This window comes from Mesoplodon mirus (assembly GCF_964341445.2).
Source record: "Mesoplodon mirus genome assembly, chromosome: 14".
NCBI lineage: Eukaryota > Metazoa > Chordata > Mammalia > Artiodactyla > Ziphiidae > Mesoplodon > Mesoplodon mirus.
In genome coordinates, this window is record NC_138990.1 from 13,520,255 (window position 1) to 13,542,174 (window position 21,920).

Genomic DNA, 21,920 nt, shown 5'->3' on the forward strand with positions numbered 1-21,920 from the left:
TCTGTTGCATAACAGTATTTATGTACTTACTACTGAACTGTACACTTAAAATGATTAAGATGGTAAAAATGAAAATAGGAGGAGAGAGGGTCAAATCGTGATACTGATCCACGGATGGGTGAGAGGATTCCATGAGATAATGCGCACTTAGCAGGACTTTATCCTGTGGGCTGCGGAGATTATAACTAAGATGGAATGAGATAAGGCGGGTTGTTTCCCCAGCTTTGAATTTTTGTTCTCCAGAAGTCTCCTCTCCCACCCTCCCATTGCCCACCTGACAGAGCTCATCTGGCCTCCCAGGTCCCCATCACAGGCTGTAGCCATCTCGAGGACTGTCCCCATGGGCTCAGCCCGCGCCTCTGGGGCACAGAGTTCTGCCCTCCCGGCCTGTTTCCCCAGCTGGCGCTGGCTGTGAGAGGCTGCCTGGCTGCTTTCAGTGGCCTCTGAATAAACCACAGGACCCCCAGTTCCTTCTGTCTGCAGGCTTTCATCCCACTGAATTTGTCCTGCATTAGGAGGGAGAGGGAGAGCTTCGGTGGGGGAAGATGATGGCAGATGAGCCTCAGGGGTTCAATGCCAGCTGCTTCCAGTTCCAGTTCTGCCCCAGTCGAACCCAGTGTGTCATGGGTAAAAGAGGGGTGAGGGCACAGTTGGGCTTCATAATCTCTAAAGATTCCAGATCTTTGGGGGTGGGGGTGGGGCTCTGTCCTCCGAGTCCTGTCCAGCCTGGTCCCCTCCACGGGGCACAGCATCCGACAAATTTAACATGCCTGAGTTTGCTTGGTACCTAACAGGCCATTGTGAGCTGAGCGTTAACACAAGCACCTCTGTGTTTTTATGTGAGCTGGGACCTGGTGGTGGTATGTCCTGGGCTCTGAGAGCAGCACGAGGCTTGGAGGCCCTGGCAGAGCCCTGGCAGAGAGATCTTCGGCAAGATAGGCATCTCTGCTACCTGACAGAAGGAGACCCCCAGCAGGGCTTGGACTCATCTGAATAGAAGGATGAGCAGCTGGCTTGGGAGGTGAGATCAGATTCCCGGGGCAAAGGGGTGCCACATTTGTCTTAACGAGGAGGAAAGCACAAAATCAAAGCATTCGTTAACACTTCAAAGAACTTAAAAGAGCCCATTTGGTTCCCAAGTGCTACCTCTCCTGGCCGGCTAAGTGTCTGGTGGAGAATCCCATTATCCTACTCATGGGGAAGATGCCAGGGGCTTCTCTTGCTGGCTGAGAATTGGGGGGGGGGGGGCCTGCTCTTGGTGGGGGGGGTGCTGCTTCCGGATCCCAGCCTCTGATCTGTTTAGGAGGTGCTTCTAGGGATTCATACTTGTCTGTGGACATCTTGGTCTTCTCCAGGCTTTTCATATCCCTTCTGTATTTCTTTCCCCAGATGATTTTCTTACCGGCTCTATTTGCTGTCGTTTCCAGAAGTGAATACTCAAAAGCCTTGATTTCTAAGTCCAGTTCTGGACTTTACAGGAGCGAAAATCAATAGGCTCAAAACTTGGCTTCATTATTCACTTGACTCAAACTGGTTTGGGGCAACACCTCTGAACCCCAGCCAGAAACATCCCCAAATGGGGCTCTTGCCTGGAGTCTCACTGCTCACACAGGAGACTTGAGCGCACTTAGCAAGTGAGAAAGATGCCGTTCCCCTCCCCCCACCCCACCCCGGAGGACTTGCACTCCAGAGCTGCCCCTCCTGAATAGAGACCCCCGAAGTGAGCTTGATCAGACTCTCCCACTCTGCCTCCATCTTCTCCAGACTGCTTCTAGATTCCCTTCCTTTACGCATGTTGCTACCCCCCAACCACCAATATTTTCAGGATCTACACACACATTCACCCATCACTCTGGTTTCCAAGTATTATCTTTATCAATACATTGGTGTTTCCCTAAAATGATTGGCAGCTCTATGACCTTTCTTTTCGGCCACAAATGAAAGGGGACTTAAAAGATGTGTGTGTGTGCATGTGTGTGTGTGGGTGTGCTCGAGTGCACGCCCGCCTAACGCACACACGCCTAATGGAAACCGGGATAAATTACAGAGAACGGCAATGTAATGATTACAAAAAGGTATACGAGGCATAACCCATTAGCGAGCTACATTTTGTTCAAAGCTGAGATACTCAGGCAGAATAACATGCCTTTGTGCCGGAATGCAGTCAGCTGTAGCAATGACTAATAATATAGTTGAAGATCTGTTCGCATTTTTCCCCTTTTGTGCCTATTTTCATAAGTTAATAACTCAAGCATGAAATTGTTTCAGGCTGAAAACTGGTGGTGAGAGCACAGCAAACTTTGTGGGAAACAACTCTGTGTTGTTGTTGTTACTTAATTTAGTTGGGCTGTTTTTAAGTTAGGGGAGTGGAAATGTCCATACGAGTTTTCTTGAGCCATGTGTGTTCGTGAAGCCCAAGAAAGTTTGGGATTGTGTTATACAAAGCACATTTTTACTGACTACAGATAGAAGTTTCTTTTCATACACGTGTGCTTCTGCTGAGGACAGGTCGGGGTGGTTGGCGGCAGGGGGTGGGTAGGTTTGGAAGAAATTGAATCAGAAGGTTATAAATGACATCATTCTGGACTCACCTGCCTTCAACTAGAAAACTTCTATCCCAAGTCAAAGAGCCTGGTGAGCAAACAGCTGCCTTACACAGCTGGGGGTGGGAGTAGGGGTGAAACCTACTGCTGGGTCTCAGTAAATTCCTGGAACAAAGGAAGAGGCAGAAACGAGATGAGTGATAGTAATGCTGCTCATTCCTCCAGGAGTCCGGTTTACTGAGCATTTCCCTGTACCCAAGACCAGAGAATGTCCAACTGCAGGAAACCAGATTTTCTACAAGTCTTTAAACATTTTTCCTTCCTCTTCTTTTATTGGGGCAGGAGACTGAAAAATACAGAAAAAGGCAGAGAATAATATAACAAACACCTAAGTACCCACGTTCCAGAATGAACAAATGTTAAGATTTTGTAATGATGACCCTAACATTACTGATACAGTTATTTTCTTTCCTTTATTTCACAGATGGGCGAAGTGAGGAGCTGGAGGGGATAGGACACGGCTGAAGGCTGAGGTGTGCAGCCTCCAGCATCTCTCTTCTTTACAAGCTGGATCCCTACAAGGACATTCTCAAGCTGGTAAGGCAAGCATTATTGTCCCACTTTACAGCTGAAGAGCTTGGGTCCCCAGTGGATGTGGACAAGGGCCTCCGTTGTTCTAAGCCCTGTGCTGGGCTCAGGGGAAAGAACAGACGACAAAGCCCAAAGCAGCCCAGATCCCTGCCAGAGGGAGGGATACAGAGAGTGCCTGCGTGGATGGGAAGCAATTCCCTGCAGCCAGGGTCAGCTTCACCAGGCTCCTAATCCAGAAGCAAGCCAGCAAATTTTACTTAGGGAGACATTCCGTAGAAAAATGTGTACTTCGTAGGGTATATTTGAATCAATGACTCAGTTACGGATCATTGCCAAAGAAAAACAAAATATCCTGCCACCCTGTGAGATGATGTGATGATTGTTATTTTTACTAGTAGATTGCTCCATTTATAAATCTTTGATAAATCCCTTTCCCCAGCCAAACGGCATCTGAACCTGTGGAGAGTTAAAAAAAAAAAAAAAAGTGAAAATGACGAGGGATGCGAGCTGGCCTTCTGTGTGTCCAGGAGCTTCTCAGGCTACAGCTCGGTGCACGTTGCATCGGTTGAGCCCACGCTGGGTTGCATCATATTCTGCAAATCCACGTGCTCTCTGAGGGCGACAGGAGCCGGCTCGGGGTCCACCAGCTGGAATCTCAGAAAGCGCGCTCTCTAAAAATACCCAGCTCTGCAGATTCACTTGAGGCCCAGGGGGCTTCTAGATTGACAGCTCCCGTTACGCACCAACCACGGGTTCAAAAAGAAAGGAAAAAAAAAATCTGCATGCTTTTTTGAGTTGATTGATTTCTAGCTCCGGAGAGTTTTCGCAGGTCATTTCAGAGTGATGGAAACTCCCCGGAATTATTTTAGGAAAAGTAAAAGACAGCAAAACTTAACTAGCAGCCAGACTTTGTCCGGGTCTGGGGCTCCGGCGCGCGCCGGCGGACGCCCAGCCTCACCGCGGCCAAGGTCAAGGTTAGGCTGCGCCGGCACCTCTGTGCGGTCTGGCACGGACGGACGCGCTCCCGGCAGGTCGGTGGGGCTTCAGCCTGCCCCTCTCCAGCCCAGCCTGGAGGCTGCCTTCCCCCGCGCATCCCCGGAAGGCGAGGGGCAGGCACGGAACTCGAAGTTCCAAAGTGTAAGGGAGAAAACTGTGTCCAGTTCGCCTGAAATGAAGCACACAGCCCTGGGTGTTCAGGGTCTCCCAGCCCGATGTGTGCGAATTGTTCCCGCGAGCAATATACAGGGCTGTGTTTTGGGGGAAAAGTACTTCCTGCTGCTTCCAAAGACAGAAAAACCACAGGGTTCCTGACATAAGGGCGTTGGCTTTATCGGCTTAGAGCAGGTCCTTCCTGGCCTCAGCCCGGGGCCCGTCCTACCACCTAGGCAGAGACACAGTCAGACAGAAACGCGCAGCTCAAGCGCTGACACACACCGAGAGTTGTGTTCAACCCTCAAAAAACTGTTAGGAACAGATTGCAGAGTCGGGGTGCATTCTGCCTTCCTCTCTTCCGTTGTACTGGGCACTGTGCCGCCTTTGAAGTCACCTCAATCCAAGGACAAGCAAACCTAAAGAGGGCAGTCTGGGGCCTCCAAGAAAATACCAGAAAGATTGTTTTTAAACTAGATCTACTCCAGATTGCTTGATGTGAGAAGCTCACTGCTGCTGGGGGTGACCTTGTGTGACCCTGGAAAGCTGGCTTTACCGTGGCCCTGTGAAGAGGCAATGGGGCAGGGAAGAAGTTAAGACAGTTCCTTGAATGGATTCCTTGAGTGGGGTTTGAAAAGATTTGGTTAGGGATCTCCCCATCATTTCTAAAAACCCGTTATAGCCAAATGTGAGAATTCCAGTTGCTCCCTGTCCTCACTAGAGCTTATTACAGTCAGACTTTCTGTCATAATCATTCTAATACATGCGTAGTGAGAACTCTTTGTGATTTTAATTTGCATCTCTCTGACTAATAATAACGAGCATCTTTTCGTATACTTGTTTGTCATTCATATATGTTCTTTGGTGATATGTCTGTTTAAATATTTTGCATATATACACACACATATATATGTATATATATATATATATTTAGAGAGAGAGAGAGAGAGAGAGAGAGAATTTTCAGTAAATACAAGCTGTTATTTAAAAGATCTTAATCTGGGTTTCTCTGATAGTGGTGATTAATATAGTAGAAGTGTGGTTGAAACAACGCCATAGTGAGCCTGACCTTGACTCCCATGGGACTTCTAATCCATGTTCTTAGGAAAAAGAAGTTGCATTCATATTTGCATTAAGGAAGAACATTACCCAGTTTATTAAAAAAAAAGAAAAGACTTTTGCCCATTTTTTAAAAATTGGGTTGTTTTCTTATTATTGAGTCTTAGCAGTTCTTTATATATTATGAATATAAGCCCCTTATTAGACATGATTTGCAAATGTTTTCTTCCAGACTATAACTTGTCTTTTCATTTTCTTAACAATGACTTTTTGTTTTTAATTTTAAAGAAGTCCAATTTATCATTTTTTTCTCTTATGGATTATGCTTTTGGCTTTGTATCTAAGAAATCTTTGCCTAACCCAGGGTCATGAAAATTTTCTTCTAGAAGCTATAGATATTTCAATCTATGATGATCCATTTTGAGTTAATTTTTGTAAATGGTATGAGGTATAGATCAAAGTTCACTTTTTTGGCCTTTGGATATCCCAGTGTGCCCTCAACATTTGTTGAAAAAATTATCATTTCTCCACTGCATTGCTTTGCACCTTTGTTAAAAATCAGTTGTCCATAAATGAGTCTAATTTTAGACTCTTGATTCTGAAGTTCCATTGGTGTTTGTGCTTATCTTTACTCCACTGTCCTGATTATTGTAACTTTATAATAAGTCTTGAAATCAAGCGATGTAAGTTCTTCAACTTTGCTTTTCTTTTGCAAAGTTGTTTTGATTATTCTAAGTCCTCTGCATTTCCATATGAGTTTCAGAATCAGCTTGTCCATTTCTACAGAAAATCTGCTGAGATTTTGATCAGAATTACATTGAATCTACAGATCAATTTGGTGAGAATTTACACCTTAAAAATATTGAGTCTTCTCACAGATACAGAGAACAAGCTAGTGGTTACTAGTGGGGAGAGGGAAGTGGGGGGGAGTAATATAGGGGTAGGGGGAAAAAGGGTTATTATGGGATTATATGAAATCATGTGTGTGAAACTTTTGAAAACTGTAAAGCACTATAGAATTTAAAGACTCATTCAGTTAAAAAAATCTTTTTAAAAATATTGAGTCTTCTAACCCATGAACTCAGTATCTCTCTATTTATTTAGGTTCTCTTTAATTTCTCTCAGCAATGTTTTGTAATTTTCAGTGTATAGATATTGTCCATCTTCTGTCAGATTTACCCTAAATATTTTATACTTTTTGATACTATTGTAAGTGATATTTTTAAATATTCAATTTCCAATTGTTCATTGAAAGTATACAGAAATACAGTTGACTTTTTGTACATTAATCTTGTACCACATATCTTTACTAAAGTCACTTTTTACATTCCAGTAACTTTTTGTTTCTATAGGATTTTCTACATAGATCCTCATGTCATCTGCAAATGAGGACGGCTTTACTTCTCTAGTTCCAATCTAGCTCGCTTTTATTTCTGTTTCTTGCCATATTGCTCTGGATTGAATCTTCAGTACAATGTGGAATAGACTCTGTGAGAGTTTCTGATCTTAGGAGGAGAATATTCAGTCTTTCACCATTAATAATGATGTTAGCTATTAGTTTTTAGTAGATGCCCCTTATCAGATAGAGAAGGTTCCCATCTAGTCTTAGTTTGCCAAGGGTTTTTACCAGGAATATCTGTTGGATTATATCAAATGATTTTTTTGCATCTGTTGAGACCGTAGTTTACTAGCGTCATCATTTAGCAGGTTTGAGTCAACTATAGAACATTTATCTCTTTTTACGTCCCTTTCCCCTCCCTGTTTATAATTGTCTTAAATATTTCTTCTATATACATTTTGAATCACATTAGCAGTGTTACAGTTTTTGCCTCAACTGTCAACATAATTTAGAAAAATTAAGAGGAAAAGGAAAGTCCATTGTATTTACCAGTATTACCAATATGTTTGCTTATTATGTTGTTTCTTCCTTACTGACATTCCAGAAGTGTTTCTTTTATTGTTTCTTTTCTGTTTAGGAAACTTCTTTTAGCCATTCTTCTGTGGTATTGATATATCTGCTAGTGGTAAATATTCTTAGTTTTTCTTTTTGTGACAATGTCTTAATTTCCCTTTCGTTCCTGAAGGATCCTTCATTGGAAAGGACCTTTCAACTGAATATACAGTTCTGTGTTGGCAGTTCTTTTCTTTCAGCACATGAGAGTACTCTGGCCTCCATGGTTTCTAATGAAAATGTGCTGTCATTCAAATTTTTTTCCCCATAGGTAGTGTCATTTCTCTGTGTTTTCAATATATAAATTTTTCTCTTTGTTTTTCTGAAGTTTGACTATGATGTACCTTGATATGGATTTCTTTGGGTTTATTCTGTTTGAAGTTTGCTCAGCTTCTTAAATCTGTGTGTTTTTGATTGTGCTTTTGTTTTTTGCAAAACTTGGGACGTTTTAAGCCCTTATTTAATTGAGTACTTTTCCAGTTTTGCCCTCTTTTCCTTTCTTACCAGAACTTGGATAGCACAGAAGTTAGATCTTTTGCTATAGCCAGACAGGTCCCTGAGGCTCTGTTCCTACTTCTTCTTTTTTTTTTTTTTTATCCCCCAGCCTGTTTTCTTCTCTCTGTTGTTCAGATTGGATAGTTAATGCTGTCCTATCTTCCAGGTCACTGTGTTCCTCTATTTTGCTGTTGAGTGCCTCCATTCAGGTGGGTGTTTTGGTAGTTGCTGTTGTTATTACTGTATTTTTCTGTGATAAATATTCCATTTAGCTCTTTATATTTTATCTCTCTTCCTATTTTTTAATTTGTTTCAAGAGTATTTGTCATTGCTCTTTGAAGCATTTTAATGGTGGTTGCTTTAAAATGTTTGTCAGATAATTCTAACATCTCTGTCATCTTGGTGTTGGCATTTATTCATTGGCTTTCTTCATTCAGTTTGAGGTCGTCCTGGTTCTTGGTATGATGAGCAATTTTCTACTGAAAGCTTGACATTTGGGGTATTATGTTTTGAGACTCTGTATCTTATTTCGATCTGTTTTCACTGGCTTCCTCTGACACTGTGGGTGAAGGTGGGCGGCGGGGGGAGTGGCAGTGAGCTCTCTCATTACTGCCATGTGGGGTGGAAGTCCAGGTCCCTCACTTGGCCTCCTTTGACACCCAAGGAAGGGGTCTCCTTCTTACTGCTGGGTGTGGGTACAAGTGCTAGGCTTCCACTGATAGCTCCCCCATGTGGTGGTGTCAGAGTGCCTCGATGCTATTCCTCACGTGGCCTTGCTACCCCTGCGAGGTTAAGAGGGTCCTGACTCCCCACTAGGTCTCCTAGATACCACCCTTGCTCCTTGTTACTGCTGTGTGGGGATGAAAGTCCAGCCTCCCCGCGTGGTCTCCGCTGACACTGGGAAGGAAGTAGTGACCACTGAGTGGGGATGAAAGTTTCAGCTCCCTGCTCAGCCTTCTCAGACCCCACCCTGGGGTGGGAGGCAGGCAGGGTGGGGCAGGGTGGTAGGGGCATGTTTCAGCCTGGTGATGAGGGTGGACGTCAGGGCTCCCCTTGGCCTTTGCTGATGAAAGTAGGGCTGCAGTATTTTCTGTGGTGTTTGGCTAGAGTGGAACAGTTATTGCCTAAAACTTTTCTTTCTTGCTGGGCTGGCCCTTTCCGGGCCATTTGGCTAGAGAGAGCAGGCTTTTGTGGGAGCTTCCTCTTTGTTTGCTCTCTTTTGGAATTTCTGGGTTCCCGGCTTCTTCAGTACCTCGCCTGGGATACACAAGGCAAAAAGAAACCAGAGAGCTCACCACTCTGTTCTACCCGTCCCAAGGTCCGTATCAGTCTGTCTTCTCTCCACCTTCCAGAATCTTCTTATGTTTGTATTGTATATAATGTCCAGGGTTTTTAGTGGTGGGTGGCAGGAGGAATGCATAAGTATGCCTGTTCCAACTTCCTGGAAGTGAAAGTCCTCATCTCACTTTTAGGATGCATTTCGAAGTAAGTTGCAAATATTCACCCTTAAATACCTCAGCATGCGTGTTATTAATTACAGTGCAGTATTTGTTTATATCTTTCTTTTTTAAGATAAAAGTTGTACATACATTAAAATGCACACATCTTAAGTGGACCACTTGATGAGTAAAACCCACCCTCTATCGAGATATAGGGTCTGGTCCATCACCTGAGAAATTCCCTCATCCTCCTTCCCAGTCAATCCCTATCCCCAGCCGCGCCCCAGAGGCAAACATTGTTTTGCTTTTTAGCATCCTAGATTGTTTTGTTTGTTCTAGAAGTCATGTGAATGGAAACATGCATCAGACACTCTTTTGTGTTTGGCTTTCTTCGTTCAACCTAATGTTTTGAGATTTATCCATGTTTTGTCCTTCATTCTTTTTACTGCTGAGTTGTATTCCATCACACGAATACACCACGGCTTGCTGATCCGTCCTCCTATCGAGGGATACCTGAGCTGTTTCCAGGCCCTTTTAATCTGAGCACTTTTTTTTTTTGCGGTATGCGGGCCTCTCACTGTTGTGGCCTCTCCCGTTGCGGAGCACAGGCTCCAGGCGCGAAGGCTCAGCGGCCATGGCTCACGGGCCCAGCTGCTCTGCGGCATGTGGGATATTCCGAGACCGGGGCACGAACCCGTGTCCCCTGCATCGACAGGCGGACTCTCAACCACTGCGCCACCAGGGAAGCCCATTAATCTGAGCATATTTTTTAATGGTCTGAATAAACCATCAGAACACAGGGTCCTATTTGAAAATGTCACTTACAGCTCTGACATACTGAGTTTTGTAGTTTTCTGAAATGATATAAAGAATCATTCCTTCATTCGTTCATTTGTTCATTTAACCAGTATTTACTGAGCTTGTTTGCGGTGCCAGGAGTCATTCTAGGCCATGGGATTAGCAGGGAAGAGGATAGACTCAGGTCTCTGCCTGGTGCAGCTGGCATTCTAGTGGGGGTCATGGGGAGGCACAATAAACCAAACATGAAATAGACATATAAGATCAGTTAGCAATGTGTACTATGAAGGAAGAATAAAGCCAGGTCCATGGGTGGAGCCTGACAGGGGGCCCAGGGGTAGGTAGGATGTCATTTTAGCTCCAGAGGTCAAGGGAGGACCTCGGAGGAGGGCAGGGAGGATTCTTAGAGAAGGTGAGGTTTGAAGACATGAGGACCTTTGTTTAAAAGTCTATGTTTGTACAGCACCTTCGTGCCTGGGAATTCATGAACTTCAGAATTGACTTCCCCATCATCCCTAAAGGGTGGGAAGACCCAAGGCCTCGAGAGGAGGCAGCTGGCCAAGATGGCACAGGGAACTCCACAGCAGCCAGATTAGAGGTCTGTGCCCACTGCCCGAGTGTGGGTGAGCCCACCTTCTCCTTGGCTTCCTGAAGGGGAGCCTTCAGTCTCCCCAGCCCCTGTGCCCACCCCCTTCCCACTCCTGCAGGTGTTTCCCCAGGAAATGCTAACGTGGAGTGAGAAAGCCACGGCCAGGCTGAGGTCTGAGGGTTCCTAGTGTGTGTGTCCTTGAGCAAACCCTCTCCTGCTGGTGGGAGATTCTTAAAGTCAGAAGTTGGGGACGGAGTGAAACTTGGTGGCCGACATCCACCCACATGTCCTCCTTCCCTTATCACATCTGTCACTACACACCCCCTTAGCAGAGCTGCCGCTCCTGTGCAAACACCGGCTGGGAGCTCTTTCTGTTTTATCATGTTTAACTCTCACACCCACCCTGTGGGTAGGTCTCTATTCTTACCCATGCGAAACAGGAGACAGGCATTTGCTGAGGCTAAAGCAGAATGCTAAGTCGGGTCTGTCCGACCCTCACTGGGGTGCTTTGAGCCACTGCGTTTTATTGTTTACTCAGTTCTGAGCAAAGGGAACCCCTGCCCTTTGGGGATATGAAATTGTAGAGGTCGGTGGGAGGGATCTGGAAAAAAGCTAGAGGATGTTTCCAGGAGAGGAGTGAGGTGGGGTGGACCTGCGTAGGTCTGAGAGAAGCCTTGTGTGCATGTCCATGTGGAGTCGGGAGAACAGGGAGTTTGGTGACAAGGAGCTGGGATTCAGAGTTGAAAAAACCTGGGTTCAAGCCCAGACTCCACACTCATTCCGCGGATGGCAGGATTTGGGGCAAATCCTTTAAGCCCTCCAGCTTCCACTTCCACATCTGTAAAATGGGGTAATAACGGTATCTCTCTCAAACGTTGCTGGGTGGGTCCAATGAGGCAATGCAGATAAAGTGCTTAGACGGTGCCAGGCTCACAGTAAGTGCCCAATAAGTGCTGGTTTGCTATTGCCTGAAGAATGGTGGCACTGCAGACCTGGAAACTTTAGATGTGGGGAAGGACAGCAGTGCGGTGCAGGCAGGGGCAGCGCTTTACCCAGGAGCAGAACCCAGGCCCTTGCAGGAGGATATCTGCAGGGACCTGGGCTTCCTGCATCAGAGGGGTGAGTGACCTCTGGGGTGTCTTCCAACCTGGAGATTTCGAGTCTTTGCTACGGTAGCAGCGACGGCTCCAGCGAGGCAGGGAGCAGCAGCTTCTGTTGGCTCCCAGACACCCCAGCTGTGGTCTTTGGGAATGTGTTTATCCACCCCGGAGGGAAGTGGACGAGGGAGAAGTGCGGGCTGGGCTTTGCAAACGCTGGCCTGTGAGCTCCGGTGCGCCCGGGGTGGCCACCGGGCCAAGGCAGCGTCACACGGGTTAGGACTCGCTGCGCGCTCACTGCATCGAGATGTATTTTGCAAACGTATTTGAAACAGATTACATCTCTTATCCTAATGTGCCTGTTGGCTACCTGCCCGTGAATTTTAGCCTCCAGGAGAAAAACAATTGCTTGAGCTGAGTGTTGGGTACTTTTACTTTCCATACACTACTCAGGGGTCCTTGGAGTCCCCTTCACCCCAACACACACACACACACACACACACGCTGGCCTTCATACAGACATGCGGTCGTGGACCGTCGACCCCCTTCTGCTGCTACAGATGTTCCTCCACCCACGTGTGTATCTGGGGATCCAGGACCTCCTAATAGCACTGTGGCAATATTTTGTGCTTTCAGGAAAAGTCCCCCGTGTACGTGCACACCGTGCATTTCCGCATTGAACAAACTACCCCTGGCTTCCACTTCCAAACCCTCCATTCCCCTCAGATAAATACTTTAAGAGTCCACTTTGCAATTAGAGTTCAACATGCCTTTTATAAGAAGGTGAGGCCCAGGGCAGGAGCGTCATTTCCCGGAGGTCCCCAGCAGGTTAGCTGCAAGGGCTCTCCGGTCGCCCCAAACAAGCCAGGATACGATGGTGGTGAGGAGATCCTTTCGGCCACCTTGACCGTCTCCTTGAGGCCATAGTCTAGAGCCCAGAGCTGACCAGAAATGACTGCTGTGGATCTGAGACCCAGCCAGCCAGACACGGAGGAGGCCCGGGTAGCGGGACCTGTGCTGCTTCCCGCCAGCCTGCATGCGAGTGATTTCCAGAGAGAAATGCAGGTGTGGGTTTGTGCCAAGCTCCCTGCTTGCCCTCTCCAAACCTCATCGGGGTCCCCTCCCCTCCAGTCCAAGTTGGTAGACCCTCCTCTTCCCCTCCCCCACGCCCTCTCTCCTTCTTTTCTTCCTCCCTCGTCATGTCCTTAACCAGAAATGCTGGCAGCTGCGCTTCCTGCCCAGCAGTGTGGGCCTACTTTCCTCCTGAGCCAGAAAAGTGGGCACAGAACAAATGCCCAGGCTGACCCCTCAGGGCCCCAACATCAAAGGCACAGGAAACAACTCTGTTTCCCTGTCCACTGACAGGTCAGCTGATGTCTCGCCAGGCAGCGCCTCTGCCCGCGGAAACAGCCCTGTTGGCCACGCCAGGCACCCAGATGTTTTGATCTCGCACGGCAGGTGGCCAATTTCTCTAACCTTTCCGTGTGTAAAACCTCTGATGAACGGGAAGGAGACGCTAGTCAGACCACGGAGCAGACCTGTGCAGCTGCCGGGGGATGTCTGCACCTGACTGGTGCCCACGTGGACACAGTGCACACACGTGCACGATCACACATGCACACTGAGCCCACGTGCAAGCATTCATGCACGTGCACTTGTGCACAGGTGCGCGCCGCACGTGCACACACACACCCACGTAGGCTCATCCACAGAGGGGCTGCTCCAGGCCTCTTACTCAGCATTTCCTTACCTCATCGAAAAACAGTCAGAAAGACAAATATATGATATCGCTTATGTGTGGAATCTAAAAAAAAAAAAAAAAGATACAAATGAACTTATTTACAAAACAGAAATAGACCCACAGACATAGGAAACAAATCTATGGTTACCAAAGGGGAAAGGCGGGGGAAGGGATAAATTAGGAGGCTGGGATTAACAGATACACACTACGGTATATAAAATTGATACCCAACAAGGACCTACTGTATAGCATAGGGAACTATACTCAATATTTTGTAATAACCTATAAAGGAAAAGAATCTGGAAAAGAACATATATGTATGCATTATATACATGTATACGTGAATTGCTGTGCTGTATAGCAGAAAATAACACAACATTGTAAATCAACTGTACTTCAATTTAATTTTAAAAAGATATAACCAAAACAAATCTTCCCCTGCTAAAAATAGATAAACAAACAAACAAACAACAGTCTCCATCTGGTCATTTGTAAGAGTAACCCAGGTTCTCTGCTGGACTCCTCTGACAGCCAGCCTCGAGTGGGCCTTGAGGGAAGCCCTGAGTAGATGCAAACCTTCCAGAGGGGTCTAGACAGCCTTCAACATCTGCACACATCCACAGGCAGTTGGCCAGGCCCTCGAGGGCCACAAGGACGCCCGTCCTTCACAGCGTGATTGCTGGGAGCTCGCCAAGGAGCCGAGTGCCAAGCTGGGCCCACTAGGGATTTAGCAGCAGGCCATCACCCACAGCTGCTGGGATTCAGAAGACAGACTCTGAGCCAGGAACCGGAGTGTAGTGACACTGCGACAGAGCCCAGAGCCACAGTGCAGCCCTGTCCTTGAAGAAGCCGTGGGACCCTGCGATGGGCTCACCCCCGCTCAGGGTCCAGGGTCGGTGAGAGTTTGTTTCTAACTGAGGTGCAGTGAAAAGAGCGGATTCAGGGGTTTTGTTTGAAACCTGCCCCGGGGAGAGGTCAAATGAGGGGACCTGGAGCTGTGAACAGTGCCCTGGTCATGAACTGGCTCAGCATCCATGAACCCCTCCCCTTCCCCGGTACCTAGGGGGCACAAGTAACTGTGCCATTTTAATTATTTCAGATTTAAAACATGTTCTCCTCTGCCTGCCTCCAAAAGCATTTTGAGAGGCTATAGGATTCACCGCTAATGTGTACTAATTAATTCACAATTAGATGAAAACTTCCGAGCAGAGGAGTGGGTTCCAGCAGGCCCCCAGACGTGAGGTGACGGCCACAAGTGAGCGTGGAACATGCCTCCACGCGGCACACAGCTGAGGTCCGGCCCCAGACCTTCCATCCTGTGGTCTTGACGCCTAGGATATCTGGCCAGGCAGTGGTGACCCGGCCAGGATTCAGGGGTATGGCGTCCACCTGGGCACCCAGCTACTTACCTGCTGTCTCTGGCTGCCCCTGGGGAGAAAAAAGAACACAGGTATCTTACTTTTTAAATTTTAAAAAGTATTTTTAATCGATAACCCTTGCCCATGGTCCAAAGTGTCAGAGATTCAAACCAGCGTGTGGAGAACAGTCTCCCTCTCAGCCTGACTCCCTGGACCCCCAGAGGCAACCATCAGTGTCAGATTCCTAAGGATCCTGTCGGGGCTATTCTTTGCACAAACTACAACTTTATTTTGTTGCATAAAGGACAGCATACTGTACTACTGCTTATTTAACTCGTTACAGAATGTTAGACGTTTGGGTTGTATCCCGTCTTTGGCAAATACGAGCGATGTTGCCTAAATATCCATATATGTGTGCGCAGCTCACACGTGTAAGAATTTCTGTAGATGAATTCTCAGAAGCAGAGTTCCCAGGTAAAGGGATAAGTGCATTTGCAGTTTTGATGTTGCAAAATTGCTCTCCATCAAAACCGTCCTATTCTACAAACAACTAGAATGAATAGAAGTGCCTGTTTCCAAACACCTTTTTGAATACGGCATGTGCTTAAAGTTAGACCATCTGAAAGATGAAAAATGGTATCTTGGTGTAAATGTAAATTGCATTTTCTTTCCTTGAATGATGTTGAGTGTTTCTTCCAATGCTTCAGGACCATTTGTATTCCCATTCCTGTATCTTGTCAGTTCACATCCTTTGCCCTTTTTTCTACTTGACTGTTGGTCTTTTATTGATTTAGAGGAGGCTTTATATATTAGGGATATTTGTGCTGTCTGTGATATTAATTAAAATAGTTTTTCTCAGTTTGACCTTTGAGTTTGTGGTAGGTTTGGCCATACAGAGAAAACTTGATTTTTATGTAGTTATTTTCATCAAATTATTTTGCTTTTTGGTTTTGTATTTATGCTAATAAAGGTATTCTTCCCTCTGAAGTGAAAAAAGTATTCTTATTTTCTTTTAGTACTTGTATGGTTTCATTTTTTTACATTTAACTATTTGATCTGTGTAGCTTTTGGTTGGATATGTAGTAATTGAAGTGTGGATTCACCTTGCTACCGAATGTGAGTTCGTGTGCTCGATGCACAGTGAGACCAAACAAACCAAAATGTCAGAGTTTGGAGCAGAGAAGGGTTTATTGCAGGGCCATGCAAGGAGATGGGTGGCTCGTGCCCAAAAAACCCAGAACGGAAGGGTTTCAGCAAAGCACTTTTTTAAAAAAAATTTATTTATTTATTTATTTATTTATGGCTGTGTTGCGTCTTCGTTTCTGTGTGAGGGCTTTCACTAGTTACGGCAAGGGGGGGCCACTCCTCATTGCGGTGCATGGGCCTCTCACTATCGCGGCCTCTCCTGTTGCGGAGCACAGGCTCCAGATACGCAGGCTCAGTAGTTGTGGCTCACGGGGCTAGCTGCTCCGCGGCATGTGGGATCTTCCTGGATCGGGGCACGAACCCGTGTCCCCTGCATTGGCAGGCAGATTCTCAACCACTGCACCACCAGGGAAGCCCCTCAGCAAAACACTTTTAAAGGCCAGGTGAGGGGGGGGTGATGGGTTGTTGCAGACTTCTTGGTGTCGGAATCCTTTGTTCTTGCAGCTGTCCATGTAGGTCAGGTCACCATGTTCCTGCAAACCTCCAACAAGACAAATGGTATTCTCTGTTCTGCAACTTTGAATCTCTATATGAATGGAAAAGTGTTACACCCTTAAAGGTCAGAGTCTTGAGCATGGGCTGTCCTGTATATTTTAGGCTACAGGCAACATTCTTAACTCAGAGCAAAGGCAATAGAATACAAGGGTTAAAGTAAAAGACACAAATCTAATATGGAGTCAGATTTGTTCTTCCCTATTACAACCTTTTTTCTCCAGATGGCTGCCCTGTAGTCCCAGGTACTATTCCTGAATCGCCCATCTTTCCCCACTGGCCTTGCTTGCCCCTGGCTCTCTCTGGGCCTCCCACTCCGAGGAACAGAGATGCTTTTAAGTGAGCAACACATAACTCACAGGTTCAGAAGGCCAGGCCAGGAAACATCCCCAAAGACCTTCCTTTTTATCTATGGTTTAAAATACAGAGAAAATGCTCCTCACTTTAGAAAATACAACCTTTTCTGTTTGCTTACCTTCCCATTCTGTCACATTTTAAATCTGCCTCCATCACCCAGCAGTCTGGCCCCCCACGGTTTGAAGGTGAGCATTCACACTGCTGGCCCTGTATGAAAAGTCCAAGACTGGCCAGACTTGGTGACGTCAGCAGGACTGGGTCTTAGTCACCCCATCTCTCTGCTTTGCCTCCCTCTTATCCTCCACCTCCACCCCCAGAGGTGGCTGTGAGTTGGCTGCCAGAAGCTCAGCTCACAGCCTGCCCTCTTAGCAGCCCAGGTGACAGACGTCTGGGAATGTCAATGACAGGACCAGCTGCCCATTCTGGACTGGTCACTGGGAATGGGACATGAGGTGTGCTGGTTAGTGGTTCTGGGTCACTTGTCCACTTCTGGATCAGGCAGCCCACCTAAATGATGTGGGACTTCTGGGAAGGTATATTAAAAAGAGTTGACTCAGTTGTGGAGATATTCCCTTCCTCCCTCTTTGGGACATGGATGTGAAAGCAGGAGCTCCTGCAGCTGTCTTGTGACCTTGAGGACAGAAGCAGAAAGACAAGAAGAAACAAGCTCTTTTATGGGTACATATATTTAGGGACCTACACGTTTGGGTGGGGAATGGATATCGGGTGCCAAATCTGTTTGCCTCCAATATTTACCTCAACAGTCACATTGACTCTGTTGTAGCCAGTGATGTGGATCCTTATTGATGATTAATTGACTCCCACTTGGAAACCTGTGACACAGCCTCCACTCCTGGGGTTAGGTTTGATCTGTATCATTGGGTTACCTTCTTCTTCTTAACCCAGCTTTTACAGACCTAGTCCACTGAGAAATTATTTAAATTTTACTCAACTGTGATGAAGCAACTTCTGGACTAGTTTTATCTCTGCTACAGTAAGTCACAGAGCAGCAGGGTGGAAAGTCTCAGAAATGAATCCAACGTTCATTTTTTCTGTGCAAGGTAGAATATTCCTGAGTTCATGTTAACCACTCCCCCCTTTCATACTCTCAGTCCGTGGATGATTACACTGACCCCTCCTCTTTGTCCCATAATTAATCATCTTACAGTTCGCCATCTTAAAGAGAAGGAAAGAAAGAAGTTATCAAATCCATACCCCCAGAAGAGTTGGGTCCATGTCTGCTCCCCTGGGCCAAGATGCCCACCAGCAACTGGGAGAGTCTCCCCAAGGGCCCAAGTGTGACCTCAAGTCCCGTAGACCTTGGAGTCCTAATCTTCCTTGGATGGTACTGTCATTGAGAGGCAGGTGGCATGCTGTTCCAAGGGGCAAAATCGGGACACACCCTGATGTGACATCCATCAAACATTTGCAGACAGACGTTATGGCCCCCACACAACCTTGTCTCTTCCAGGCTGCACATAATCATGTTCCCCAACTGCTTCATGTAATTCAAGGTTCCCAGCAATCTAAACATGCCAGTTGACATTGTCAGGGCACAATATAAGATATTTTGCTTCATTTTGACTTTGTTTAGTTTCAATACCGTTTTTGTCCTTATAGCTTTTGTTTTTGCTAAAAAAAAAAAAAAAAACAAAACAAAACAAAAAAAACAAAAAAACCCTGTAAAGCCCATCACCTAGAGATGAAAGAAGAAACAAAATGTTGGCTATTTTTTTTTCTGTATATAAAAAAGTATATCATATTTTACTTTACAATACTGGGATCATAATATCTCTAGCAGTTTTCATTAGGAAATAGTTTTTTATAATATGCTTAATGTCTGTGCAATAATTCACCTTATAAATGTATCATGAATTATTTAGCCATACCCGGCTGGCTTGCCTCTAATTAGAAAAAATTTCACGAAGTGTCACCACTGGGTGAGAGTAATCTCAGCCAATCCTCCTGACAAGCCTGTCAGACAGGAATTATGATTATCTTCAGTTTATGACTTGGAAGGCTAAATAAACTACTCAAAGACACTCAGCTACTGAGTGCCAGGAGGGAGACTCTAATTAGCAACCCCAGCTACACTGTTGCCCTGTCCCTGGACCCTTGTATATACCATCATCTATTTTTGCCATCTTGAAAGACACATGTTAGCTTACTGTTGTTGTTTTGTTTTATTTGATCTTTTTAAAATTTGTACTTACTTTTTTGCTGTGTTGGGTCTTTGTTGCTGCGTATGGGCTTTCTCTAGTTGCAGCGAGCGGGGACGAGCGGGGGCTACTCTTCGTTGCGGTGCATGGGCTTCTCACTGCAGTGGCTTCTCTTGTTGTAGAGCACGGGCTCTAGAGCATGCGGGCTTTGGTAGATGCGGCTCGTGGGCTCAGTAGTTGTGGCACACAGGCTTAGTTGCTGCACAGCATGTGGGATCTTCCCGGACCAGGGATCAAACCTGTATCCCCTATATTGGCAGGTGGATTCTTAACCACTGAGCCACCAGGGAAGTCCCTATCTTACTGTTTTTATTTGCATTTATTTTGTTGTTGTTGAGTTTGAGCATCTTTTAATTTCTTATAGACCATTTGCATTTAGTTTCCTTTAAAGTACTTGCTTGTGTTTTTTGGCCTGTTTTTCTGTTAGTCTTGTGCTATGTACACACACACACACACACAAAATTACCCATTATCTGTCATATATGTTTCCCAGTTATTTTCTTGTCTTTTAGTTTTGTTATGGTAATTTATGACTGAGAAGTTTAAAATTTTTTATGTCTACCAATATTTTCCTTTATGATTATTCCCATTAATTTTATCTTTAGGATGCTTTCATCCCTTCCAGGTGCAGATAAATGTTTATTCCTATTTTCTTTTAGTGGTACAGTGAGTTCATTTCCACATTTGATTCCTCCATCTATCTGGGAGGCATTGTTAATTTTCTTCTCAAAAGGTCAGTCCAGAAGTATACTTGAATCAGTTTGTGTGGAATGGCCACACCCATCACCATGTTCCATCACGCCTGTTACCTGGATGGGCTCTTAGGAGATTGCCATACCTGGTACCTGGACCAGCCCCTGGGGCCAGCACATTATAGAGACATTATACTTCCACTGATACAACTAAAGCTACATCAGCTTTTAGCAGTCCCATGCATTACTCACTGACATTAACTCCATGGCAACGAAAACTACCAGACTTTCTTTTGTTCTGGGGGTGAGGGTAAAACTTTTAGAGAACATTTCCACCAACTGCTATAAATTTGCATGTAACACTTCTACATAACTATGTCTATCAAGTAGATATTATTTGGTCTTTGGCTTTTTATCTTGTAGCATAATTTCCATTTAAATTCCAAGGTGTCAGAATATTCTGACACCTACTTCTCAGCCTTTAGAACTGTACATGGTTTCCCAGGTCACTTTGGTTCATTAACTATTTCACATGTTACTTTTGGACATTTGGGTTATTCCCTAGGTCTTATTTTCACACAGGCAGCTGACAAAATAGCCATGCCCCTACCCTGCATGTTCTGCTGTGTTTCATTTTTAATTCTCAGTGTTTTTACTGACATATATTCTGACTCGATTTTTATTGATCTTGTTGGTTTGGCCTCTTATTCCATCCAGATGAAATGAGTTTGCGTCATTCACGATTTGGTTATTTATTACATTTATTGTCCCTCTGAGCTTCTAGTTGCCCACATATTTGACACAAGTGCCTTTGACATCTTTGTTCAAGGCTTTGAAAGCTGTGTCTACAGATGAGGAAACCAGGGCTTGGAGTGGTGGAGTGACTTGACCAAAGTAACAAGGCTATTGTGAGTTGGAGCCAAGACAGCAGGGATCCAGGTCCCGTGCCTCCCAGGTTGGGGCAGTGGGGTGGCACAGAGATGGCCAGCACTAAGGCAACAGCTTAGTGATGACACAGGCATTAGCTGTCATGGCCGGACTCCGAACTGTGTGTTTCACATCCCCGGCCTCAGCCCTATGGATGACATCGCTGGGGGCGGGTGGGGAATGGGGTTGTTTTTATCCCCATTGCGCAGACAAAGAAAGAAACTGCAGCTCTGAGAGCGGAAGTGAGTTTCCTAGGGTCAGCAGGGAGCGGCTAGCTGATGGATTTGCCTCAGTCCCCAGCACTGATACCCTCGACCGTGGTGCGGCTCTGATTCCTGCGCCATCAGTGGCGTCCAAGGACACTCCGGGGACACCATTAGGGCTGGGCGGGTGGAAGGACACAGCCGCTGGCAGAGATCTAGGATCCCCCCCTCCCCGACCTCAACAAGACTTCAAAGTGTTCATCTTTCTGTTTGGGCTCTGTTTTTCAACTAGCTAGGGATCCACCTCATCTTATTTTCATCTGGTCCACATTCCTCCATTTCAAGAACGAGACTTTGTCAACTGCTCGGCTGATGTTATTTTAGGTATACAATGCTTACCAGATTGCACCTGTTGGATCACAAAAGAGTCCCAGGTGTTTGGTGGTGGGGGGCAGCGGTGGGGGACTTGAACCCATGTTGTTCCCCGTGTTCTTTTGTTTTTTTAAATAATTTTTTTTCAATACATGAAGGAGCTGAATTGCTTGTTTTTAGTTTTTGGCTGTATCCTGAGGCATGCAGGATCTTAGTTCCCCGTCAAACCCGTGCCCCCTGCATTGGAAGGCAGAGGCTTAACCACTGAACCACTGGGGAAGTCCTCCACCCCCGTGTTCTTTTTGAAAAGTTTTCAATCTGCATGGTCAAAAGTTCTAGAATATTCCCCCAGGGATTATCATCAAGCAATCTAGCCTTTTACAATTTTTGAAAATGGACAGTTTGCCCAGGGGTCAGCTGCCCAGTGTTTAATCACGGTGCTTCTTTGAGGTCACCTGAGGGCTTCCATCTTTGCCTGGGCTGAAGACGAACTCATTTAGCATGTCTGGGTATCTGAGCACTGCCTTGCCTTCTCACCAGCCCCGGGTTCTACCTTTGGAAGAACACTATGAAGAACTAGAAAACAGGGAAGCTAAATTGAAATTGCTGAATCTGACTCCTTTTAGTCAAGTCTTTACACTT

At 45.8% G+C, this 21,920-nt stretch overlaps 1 long non-coding RNA gene across 1 annotated transcript in view; it reads left to right on the top strand.

Annotated features, from left to right (window-relative positions):
* Nucleotides 1-861: 861 nt before the first annotated feature.
* LOC309816065 overlaps nucleotides 862-21,920 on the top strand; it is an 81,096-nt gene continuing 60,037 nt past the window's right edge. Inside the window, exons 1-2 of the long non-coding RNA XR_014295958.1 lie at nucleotides 862-1,021; nucleotides 3,028-3,140. This is a non-coding gene — a long non-coding RNA (uncharacterized lncRNA). The remainder of the gene's footprint in view (nucleotides 1,022-3,027; nucleotides 3,141-21,920) is intronic.